Source organism: Girardinichthys multiradiatus, chromosome 17 (genome assembly GCF_021462225.1).
Source record: "Girardinichthys multiradiatus isolate DD_20200921_A chromosome 17, DD_fGirMul_XY1, whole genome shotgun sequence".
Classification (NCBI taxonomy): domain Eukaryota; kingdom Metazoa; phylum Chordata; class Actinopteri; order Cyprinodontiformes; family Goodeidae; genus Girardinichthys; species Girardinichthys multiradiatus.
The window spans coordinates 13159933-13170385 of record NC_061809.1 but is presented as its reverse complement, the minus strand read 5'-3'; the positions used below and the strand labels follow the sequence as shown (position 1 = coordinate 13170385).

The window sequence follows — 10453 nt, the reverse complement described above, 5'->3', positions numbered from 1 at the left end:
TTTTATTTTATTTTTTTAAGTTTCAAATTGTGCCATTTATTTATAACATACTGCCTTAAAAATCATTTGGGGATTTTCTTGTGTCCACTCTTTATAAGTCAATACTTTCCATCTTTTTTTTCCCCCCAATTAAGCTTAAGAGTTCTTGTGTTTTGTATAAATTCGTGCTGTGAAGTAGCAACTCACCAAGCACAGCAGTTACTCATCAAGGAACCAGTGTTTTGTTACACAGAACCTCAGAATCCCTTTTGACTGTTCTTTCATGCGGTGCTGCCTTAAAGGGAGTGGAGCTGTGTTTCCAAAGACGCCTGATAGCATCATTTGTAGTTAAATCTCTTTAATGTTGAAGAATAAACTCATAAAAAAAAAAATCTGTTTTGTGTGCAATAATATTCAAAACTGATTTGTTGAATTGCATCTTTCCCACCAGCTCTGACCAGCTTCCCTGTCCCAGAGCATACTGCTGCCCCCTCCGTGCATCATTGAGAGAATGGTGTTTTCCGGGTCATGTGCAAATCAGAAACAATGAAGTACTACCTTAATTTGCTCAGTGAGCTTTCATCTCAGCTGGTCCATCAGCTGGTTGGGGTCACGGGGTCTGTGCGTCTCAGGATGTCGGAGGGGCTGCTTACCAGGGCAAAGTTAGGGGATGACCTTGATAAGATAGTGGCATTTGCATAGCAAGGAGAGCAAAAAGGAAAAGTGCCTCAAACTACAACAAACTATTTTGTTTAGAACACTCAACTGTTTTGCAAAGATGAGCGTCAAGCTCAGTGGGGAACTAGCAGGAAATATATTTAAACTGATTGTTTTATGTCTTTGCTACAGTCTGTGAGCTGTGATTAACATCTAAGGTCAGGGATGGGCTACTTTGTGTTGGTCTATCAAATGAAATGCCAGTTGAATACATAAAAGTTTGGGGTTGTATTTTGATAAAATATAAAACGGTTTAATTGGGTGTAAATATTTTTGTAGAACACTGAATACCCAGTACTATGCACCACACTGCATACATACAACAGCTCTTACTTTTTAAGCAGCATCTTTAGGATGCAAAAGGAGCTTTTTTTTTTTGCATCCTTTTCATCCTACGTTGTCATTTAGTTGAACCTCTGTTCATTATTATCTCCAAAGCTGTTCCTACTCAGAGCTTGTAAAAAGTTTTGCTCCTACAACAATACTCGATTTTAAGAGGAAAGATGTGTTTTATTATTATTGAAGTGCTTTCCAGAAGGTCTCGTTGCTGTGACTCGCTGTATGCCCAACGCTGAAATGTCAAAGCCATTACCTCGATTACCTCAATTCTGTTTGGAGGTTGTTACACAGTGCAGGATTTCACAATATGTGGTGCACACAGACTGCTTAAATCTTACAGGTATTCTCGTATGCCTTTAGGTTTTGGTGTCCCACCCCAAGATTATCAGTTTCCCCCATCTGGCCACGTCTTTTAAAAAACCTTTTGGATGTGCCCCTGCAGCTCAATGGGAACCTGAGTTTTGCAATCTCTGGCAGCCATTTGTTTGTTACAGTTTCACAGTCTGTTAAAAATGCCATGTATGACATAAAGATAACTTTTAGATGACCTTTTGGCTAAAAGTGACTTAAACCAATAGATAAAGCATCGCATAATAAATTTTACAACTTCTAAAAAAATGAAGTAATATTTCGAATAAATAATGATGTCAATGATTACATAAATATATATTTAAATATTGAAATGAGGAATTATGCAGAATTTAGATTAGTTTATATGGAAAGGTGTATATATAATTATTTCTGTTTGTTATTTTATCATTCCTGAGCCACAGAGTGCAATAAAACCATCAGAAATAGCATATGGCATATTGTGAAATGGCATGTTGGCTCTTTGTGAGCCTCTGTAGGGATGTGTGGGGGCTTCAGATTTGGCCGGCCTTTATTACAGCTGGCCAATGGTGGTCGGGGTCTTTTGTTGGAGGTGTGTTGCTTGACTTTGCAGGGATCTGTTAGTTGCTGGGAAGCAGCAGAATCCATCCGTTTAGTACCAGTCAGCTAGGGGGTCTTGGATGCCATGAGCTAAGGGTGCGGTTAGGGGTCAAGCCCAAGCAGCTGGCCAGGACTTGAACCTTGCCCACCCAGTAATCTGTGCCATGTTTGCAGCCCGAATCTTTCCAAAGTTTCTGTGGTTTTGCTTTGGAGACTTGGCAGGGCTGCTTCCGGGCTTGGTCGGGGTGCCGTTTTCTTTCCTGTCCCTTTGCGACTCCCTCTACATTTAAACATCTAGAAACATTGGAGGTAAATGATAAGGCCTTCTCCGGGGTGTTTAACTGGCTACAGAGATAATAAAAAGAGTATACATGACATTTGAACTGAAGTTAGCCTGGGCAAGTATTGAGGTCAGGTGAAGCAGACCTTTAAGCCTTAATCATTATATATTGATCTTTGTGAATTTAAGGTCTGTATTTTGAAATTATACAGATATTAACTGTCTTTTATGTGGGCTTCTTTTGTTGTCTTGGCACGGATTTTACATAAATCTCTGTGTGTTTAGTTACAACACGTACGAAGTGATAGAAATCAGAATTTTCAAAATGCAAATGAACTAAAGTGAGGTTTTTTTTATTAGTTGGGCCAGAAAAAATTATTGTTAGAGTTCATCTTAAATCAAACTGAGCTGTTGGTTCTCCAGGCAGCCAAATATACTTAGCATGAGCCAGATGATGCTGATATGCCAGATTTAATTAAAAGCGTAAATCGGAGCCTAACAGGACTGTCAGCCGTCTGTGTGGGACCGGAGGTTCGATAATTAGCCACGCTGTCACAGTTGGGTTGAGGCGGGATGGGGCGAGGCTGAGCAGGCCTAGAGAAACAGATGAGTTTTCCATTCTCATCACACATCTGGAAGCCCAGATGTCTTCCTAAGTCAGCCAGGCTTGAACCCCGTATTTCTGCTCACAACAAGTGCTCATTTTGATGTCAACTGTGAGAGTCAGCAAAGGGTTTTGGTGCTCAGTGGTAATGTCTTTATTGGTAGCTCTGGCTAAAACACATCTGCTAAACGAATCTTATGCAACATGCTTTAAAGATCAACTGGTGCAAACCGGATTTCACTTTAGAGATGTTTACCGAAAGTTGCAGATACAAATTTTCTCCAGATGGAATTATAAAAGCTGTAAGGGATGATTGGTAAATTGTATAAATATAAATAGATTTTGCTTGGAATTGCTTGTTGTATAGCTGAAGGTCAGCTAAGCTTCAACTATCAGAAGATGACCTCACTTTTAACTTAAATATATGTAGGTAATGCAGAAATGTTCATGCTCAATTAAATGACTCCAAAATGCCCTTGTCCTTTATTTGCAAAACAGGCACATATCTTAAGGCATCCATCTCAGGGCTTTCTTTTTTGGCCATCATCTGTTTCATCATGGGGTCACCTTTAACATTAACAGACTACAGGAGGACAATGAAAGTAATGGTTAATTAAATAACACCAAACTATTCATAAGCTCAAATCATCAACTCTCCACCTCCGTTCCATGCTTGAGAATTTGAGTTGTTGAAGATTGTATTGTCTGTCATTTGTTTTTGTAATCAGATGTAAAATTATGGCCAGATATCTCCACATTGAGCTTTTTTATCAAACGTTTCCTACAGAAGTGGAATGGATTGTTTAAAATCAACTTTGCAAACTAAAGATAAAATTTTTTCAGAGAAACATATGATTTCCCTTTTATTTAAGATATTTTTTCAGCACTAATGGCCTTTATGTATTTATTTATTTTTTGACAGTAGTCACACAGGAAAGAGGGGTAGACGTTCGGCAAATGTCACCGGGTCCAGGACTCGAACCCAGGACGGCTGCTTTGAGGACTGTAGCCTCAGTATATGGTCACGCGCGCTTAACCCCTACACCATCAGTGCTGCACATGTTATATACCATTTTTCAGCATTTTGTTTAACAGCATAGTCATCAATTTTGATTTTTAAAATGCTAATGGAGGCTTTTGCCATTTGGGGTATTAATTTGCTTTTTAGTGATCACCTGTTGTACAGATTAGGTTAAAAAATAAATAAAAAGATGGCCTTCTGTTTACTTTAATGAACTAAAGCAGAGAATTTGATGCTCAACTACATGACAGCAAACTGCTCAAGTCCTTTAGTTGCATAACCAGCACATATCATGAGCCCTCCACGTCTGTGCTTGACAGATGGTGTTGGAGCTAGCATCTTAGGTTGGTATCTTAGCTATGTACAGATCTCCTTATTAACATCTTCTCTCTAGACCAGGAGTCTCCAACTCCAGTCTTTGAGACCTACTACCCTGGAACGTTTAGATGCACCCTTGTTCCAACACCCCCAAATCAAATGGATGACCTATTACCACGCCTCTGCAGAATGTTTTGGCATGCTGAGGATGTAATTCAGCCATTTCATGTAGGTATGTGGAATTAGGGATGCATCTAAATCTTGCAGGTCAGTGGCTCTTAGGAAGTGGAGTTGAACATCCTTTCTCTAGTGTATGTACTAGAACTCCCATTGAATGTTCAAAATCAACTTTGGAAACCGGATGCTTTCTTTTGCAGATCTTTCCAAAACACCCTAACTTTTTCTATTTTTTTCAGAAAAGTGTTGTCAATGTTTGTTTAACACGCTAGCAGAAGGTTTTTTGTTTTGATATTAAACTTGCCTTTTGTCAGAAAAACTTTTGCTAGGAATAACTTGCTGAATGCCTTTAACTATCATAAGCTGGTCTTACATTTAACTTGGTTAAACAATGCTAAGGCAGAGAAGTTCATGCTCATATAAATGGTAGAAATAGATGTATAATGAACCCAGATTATGAGCCTACCTCCCCTGTGCTTGACAGTTGGTCTGAGGTACTGGAGCTGGTATTGTCGTTTAGATTTGATCCAGTGTGACATCCTGGCTAAACATCTTCATACTGATGTCTTTTTTAGATAACATCCTACAATTTCAGAGAATTGTTCCAAATCACCTTACCTGGGTATTTGGTGATGGCATATTGTATGAGAAACGGTTGCTAGTTTTAGGTATATCTTTTGATCTCAAAATGATTAACAATCTTGAATGCTTCTGACATGCTCTACACAGGTTATGAAACTGAAAATGTATCACATGAAAGTGCTACAGTTGACATATTCTGCAGATAAAGTTGGATTTGTTTAGACTGCTGCAGACACCTCTGTGCAAATGCTTGAATATATTCATGGAATCCTTTATTGAGCGGAATTTGAAATCAGACAGAATTAATGCAAACTTATATTTGTGCGACACATCTCTATGGACTCCCAGGGTGCCTTGAAATTGTCTTCCCAGCTAATGCACTGCTGATGAATGACTCACCTAAGCCCACTTCTCCAATTGTCAGTCTGTGTGACTCAGTAAATGTGGTCTGGAGATGCACTTGGAGTCTCTTTCCTTCCACGACATAACATACTCAGTCACTGACCTGGGACATACCTGTTTACCAGCTGTAACAAGCTGGCTGTAGGCATTGAGTAATATTGGATTGCTCTCTTGAACCCTTGTAATGAGGTGTTTTTGCTTTTGAACCCCTAGGAAACTGCTTCCCCTGTCCAGCACACAACCTTGCATGAGCGGCATATTCAGTTTAAAAACTGTCAGCATGGGATGGATTCCAAATTTATACCACAACCTTCCCCCAGAGTCAAAGAAAATCCTGAAGCAGAGTTGGGTCTTTGAATAATGAGAGAATCCTTCTGTGAAAGAACAAAAGCAACATATAATTTTGGGATTATTAGTGAGTACATGCTTGTGTCTGACCTGCTGCTTCTTGTAATATTGTTTATCTACAGATGTGCATGCAATGCTAAGAAGATACACACTTTTTTCATATTTCTGGGTGTGTATGTGTGTGTGTGTGTGTGTGTGTGTGTGTGTGTAATGTCAGCAGAACCCCAGGAAGTTTAACAAGAGCTCATTTGATTGCAGCCTTACATCTGGCTCATGCAGTTCGCCAGCCGAGTTCCGAGTAAGGAGAAACGAAAGAGAAGAAAAAAAAAAAATAATAATAATAACGTGATAAACTGTGATCTATAAATAGTGGAAAGGACAGCTGTCTCTTTAGCTCTGGCTAATAAAAACCAACAATGTGAATAAATAGAGATAAATAAAATGTGATGAATGAGCCGCATTTGTCTGCAGATGCACGGATAACACACTAACAAACAAGCTGCAGAAAAACCCAAAACAATTGTAGTCCCTGTCCACACAGATGGTTTACTGTAGGAATTAAAAGCATGCTGAAGCCCTCGCGCAGTTAAACTGCTGTGATCAGAGCTTCATGCTGCTGGGCAATTGGGCAGCGACATGGAATACCATAATTTAGAGGCAGATGACTGAGTGTCCCTGAACAGAGGAGAGGAAAAATAGTCAGAAAAAGGCAGGAGTATACTCAGCAGCCTTAAACAAGATAAATACTTTTTATGTTGATAAAAAAAAGAGCCCATAGGGGTAAAAGGATGCAAAAAAAATAAGATTACACTGAGGATTGCAGTCATTTCTAAATAAGTAGGAGAGCTTAGAGAGATTTAAAGGATGTGTAACTGCAGGAATAATGATGTTATAACTATCGACCAGCTTTTTAGACCTGATCTTCTATTTATCCATATACTGCACCAAAACAAATACAGACTTCTTCAGCTTTGTTGTCACACTTAAATGTTTTGGATCACCAATAAGATTTTGTTATCAGACAAAGATAACCTGAGTAAATACAAAATGCAGTTTTTATTTTTAACCTTGAATTTTCTTCCTCTCTTCTTTGGTAGCCTTTAAAGTCTAAATGGTTAAAATCCCACAAATCCAGTTAGTATATGTCAGTCTCAAGTATTATTAAAATACTAGCCTGTTTAAAGTGGGGGAAAACATTGGTAAATAACATTTTCAAAGCAGATATCAGGAAGCCAACATTTTTTTTGTCAGTAGGATATTTTTCTTTAAATGGGGAAAACAATAATGATGCATCAAATCCAATGAGCCAGTCAGACCCACCTCAGGGCCTAATAATAATATTAATAAAATATGCCTTGAAGTTACAAACAACCAGGCAGACACACAGTCACACCTACAGGCAATTTAGACAGACAAATTAACCTAAAATGCATATTTTTGAACTGTGGAAGGAAGCCAGAACAGAACATGCTAACTCTGTGCAGAATGGCCATTGCCCAGATTCAAAACCAGAACCTTTTTGCTGCAAGCCAAGAGTCTGTGTAGTCCCCAGACTCCCCACAAATTTCTGATCACTGACATCAATATTTCAAGCAACAAACTGGCTTGTTTAAAGTAGAAAAACAAAATAATATTGAACATTTTTACAGCCGTTATTGGAAACCTGATGTTTTGTGTTCTAAGGATCATAAGTGTGTTTTATTTTTCTATATGATATTTAAAATAAGCAAATATTCCATGAAACATATATTTGAAAGATGGTTTTATTTGTTCTGTTTCAACAAAACATGTGGTCTAAAGTAGACATAATAGCATTTAAAAGGTGAAACAAATCTAATATTAAATAGAAATATTTCAGACTGAAGTAGTTATACAAAAACTAAAAGCACATGGATATATAAGAATTGTTTTCTTCAGTTTTTGAGAAGCAGAGTTTTTTGCCACTAGGTCCTATTATATTAGGATCTTAATGTCATGATGTGAGGGTGTTTGAGTTTTTGTTTTGGGGTTTTCTCTGATTCTGAATATGTTCTTTTTTGTGTGTTTTGGATCTTGCTTTTAATCGTTATCCAGGTGGTGTTTTAGTTCTTTCCATAGATTTAGTTTCTTATGATTCCTGTATTCTGTGCATAGTGCATTTTAGGTTATGTTCTCTTATATCTGTATGATGTTCCTTAGGTTTGATTGTGACCTTGTATTCCTGTCGTTTCCACTCCCTGCCACAGTCAGCTTGGAATCAGCTTCATTCGGTCCACCTGCACTTTACCAGTCAGTCTCCTTGCATCACCTGTGCAATGCCCCACCTCTGTTCTAGTTACTCTTTGTTGGTTTATTCAGCTCGGTTCATGTGAAGATTATTATCCATGACTGTTTGCCTTGCCAATCCATGTCCATGCCTGCAACTGCTTCCACCTGCCTGCCGGTAAGTTTTTGCTTATTTATTTAACCTTTTTATTTATCCCCAATCTGCTCCTTCCTGCCTTCATTTGGGTCCACTCCAAGAGCTGTTCATGACACTTAAAGGACTTCTTGAGGATTAAGATTCCCACAGTTTCCTCTTCAGCAACCCTGGTTCCCTGCAACTGTTACCCATCCAGTAATTGGACCCACCTGTGTTCAGTCTAGCATTAATCCTCCCAAGTATTTAAGCCTCTCGGTTTGCATCACCTCCTTTCAGATTCTTCTGTTCTCTCCTGGGTTTGTGCCTGTTTGTTTCTCTGCTGCCTATTTGTGCCACTGCTTATTTGAAAGTCTTTATACCTTACTTTTATTTAGTATAGCCTCACCTTCAATATGAGACTCTTCTCATCTGCAACACAAAGTGTGACAATTGGTCTAAAATACATAAAATGAGGCAATTCCCATGTTTTGTTTCTTATGAATTCAACAACATTTGAAGTTTAATTTATTTCTAAATTGCTGTGCAAGAAGATAATTCTAACAAATTATAGTGTAGTACCATCAATGTATGAATGATTGTGTTTTTACAACTTTTACCTGTCATTTTCGATATAGATTAGACCCACATACAGAGAACACTCAGGAGGAAACGTTTTACGGTTTTTATTGTCAAAGTTGTCTAGGACGGGAACACCAACTGTAAGGGAAGGAAGGAAAAGGGATTGGTGAACAAACGAATGATATGAAGCAACTGATTACTTAGATCTGAGAAATGGCTTACTAAATTGTTGTGTTGGAGCAAGAACCGCCAGGGTTAGAGAGATTCAGAGTCTTAACTTGCGAAGGAGGATTGTTCAGTTGTCTTCTCTGTTGTGAGCTTGGTGGCAGCCAAAAGGAGCTCAGGTGCCGATGTTCAAGATGGAGGAAGAAGCAGGGTGTGCTGATGCCTGGGTCCTGAAGTCGAGGGAAACAGGAAGCCGCCAGCTTGGTCCATGTCCGAAAGGCACAGACGGAAGTGAGAGAAATCCACAAGAAGGTAGTTCCTTAACTCATTAGCTGATAATCCAGATGCTCAGAGATACACTAGAACGAAGTCGGAACTCAGCAAGATGAACAAAGCCTCTGGTAGAAACCTGCGTGGGAACAAAGTGCAAAATTACTTGAGTTCAAAAACGAAGCACAAAATCAGTAGTGGCTGGGCTTGTTACCACTAAGGCAAACACTCTGGCATCAAAGTGCTGCCAGCCTCCCTCTTAAGTACTCCTCCAAGCAATCAGCAGATAGAAAACACCTGTCATCCGGCGCACCTGAGAACTCCAGCACCAACTTAAACACTGAATGGTTAGATAAACAAGTACACAATACACACGCAACACACACACACACACACACACACAGACTCAGACTCTGACATTAGCATATTTGTCAATCTATTAGCACAACATGACTTACTGCTGGAGCTACTTGTTTTTAAAGCAGTCTTAACATTACCAATACCTAAAAACTACTGATCACATTCCCAACAAAAATCAGCCAAAATAGCTGATAAAAAACAAATTATAAATAATAACACAACTTCTAAAGCATCTTGGAAAAAGATAGTAAAGTATTTAAAATGATATTTATAGTTCCTGTAGTTACTAGCTGTTATTCAGGGCTGATGTTAGCTTTTATGAAAACAGAAGCGTGTAGAGATTTGGTTTAAGATGTTTTATTGTTTTTTTATTCCCCCTATGACATTCCTACAGCTAACAACAATTTATTTAGCCTTCTATGCATGATTTGAGTCTTACCTGCAGTAACCAATGCAACAAAATACAAATAGAAGTTTTACTTTTGCGAGGGCAATGAGACAGTTTTAACACTTGTTTGGCAATGAGTGGTTGGAGTTTTAAACTGCTGCTTTTCTAAGTTTCTGTAGTAGCTAGCTGTGCTGCAGGTTTAACAGTGACTTTTATGTAAACATGAACATTACACAGACATTTGTTTCAGCCATTCTTTTCTTTTTCTCTTTACAAAACTTGTACAGCTAGCAAAAAGAATCTTTGCAATGCGCTTAAAGTTGCTTTGAGAGCCATGTAACTTAGTCCTTAAGCCAGCACAAGTGAGCTGAGGGGGTTTTGGGTTTTATATAACAGATAAACAGCGTTTCTGAGCTAGTGAGCACATATCCCAGATGTATAAATGTTTCTTGAAGGAATAAAATCTTTGAACTGCAACTTGACAAAAAAAATATTTATTCTGAACTGACTAATCTTTCTCCATACAAAATACTTTGTAGTTGAAGAACACCACTTGAAATAACTCTAAAGATGGGGGAATTATCTCCATTATTAAAGCTTGCACTTCACACTGA

General features: G+C 38.5%; 1 long non-coding RNA gene across 1 annotated transcript; it reads right to left on the bottom strand.

Annotated features, from left to right (window-relative positions):
- Window positions 1-8745: 8745 nt before the first annotated feature.
- Window positions 8746-9312, bottom strand: LOC124883375. Its single transcript, XR_007042183.1, has 2 exons — window positions 8879-9312; window positions 8746-8794 (listed from the first exon to the last, which is right to left on the bottom strand). It is a non-coding gene; the product is annotated as an uncharacterized LOC124883375 (long non-coding RNA).
- Between the last annotated feature and the right edge of the window lie 1141 nt (window positions 9313-10453).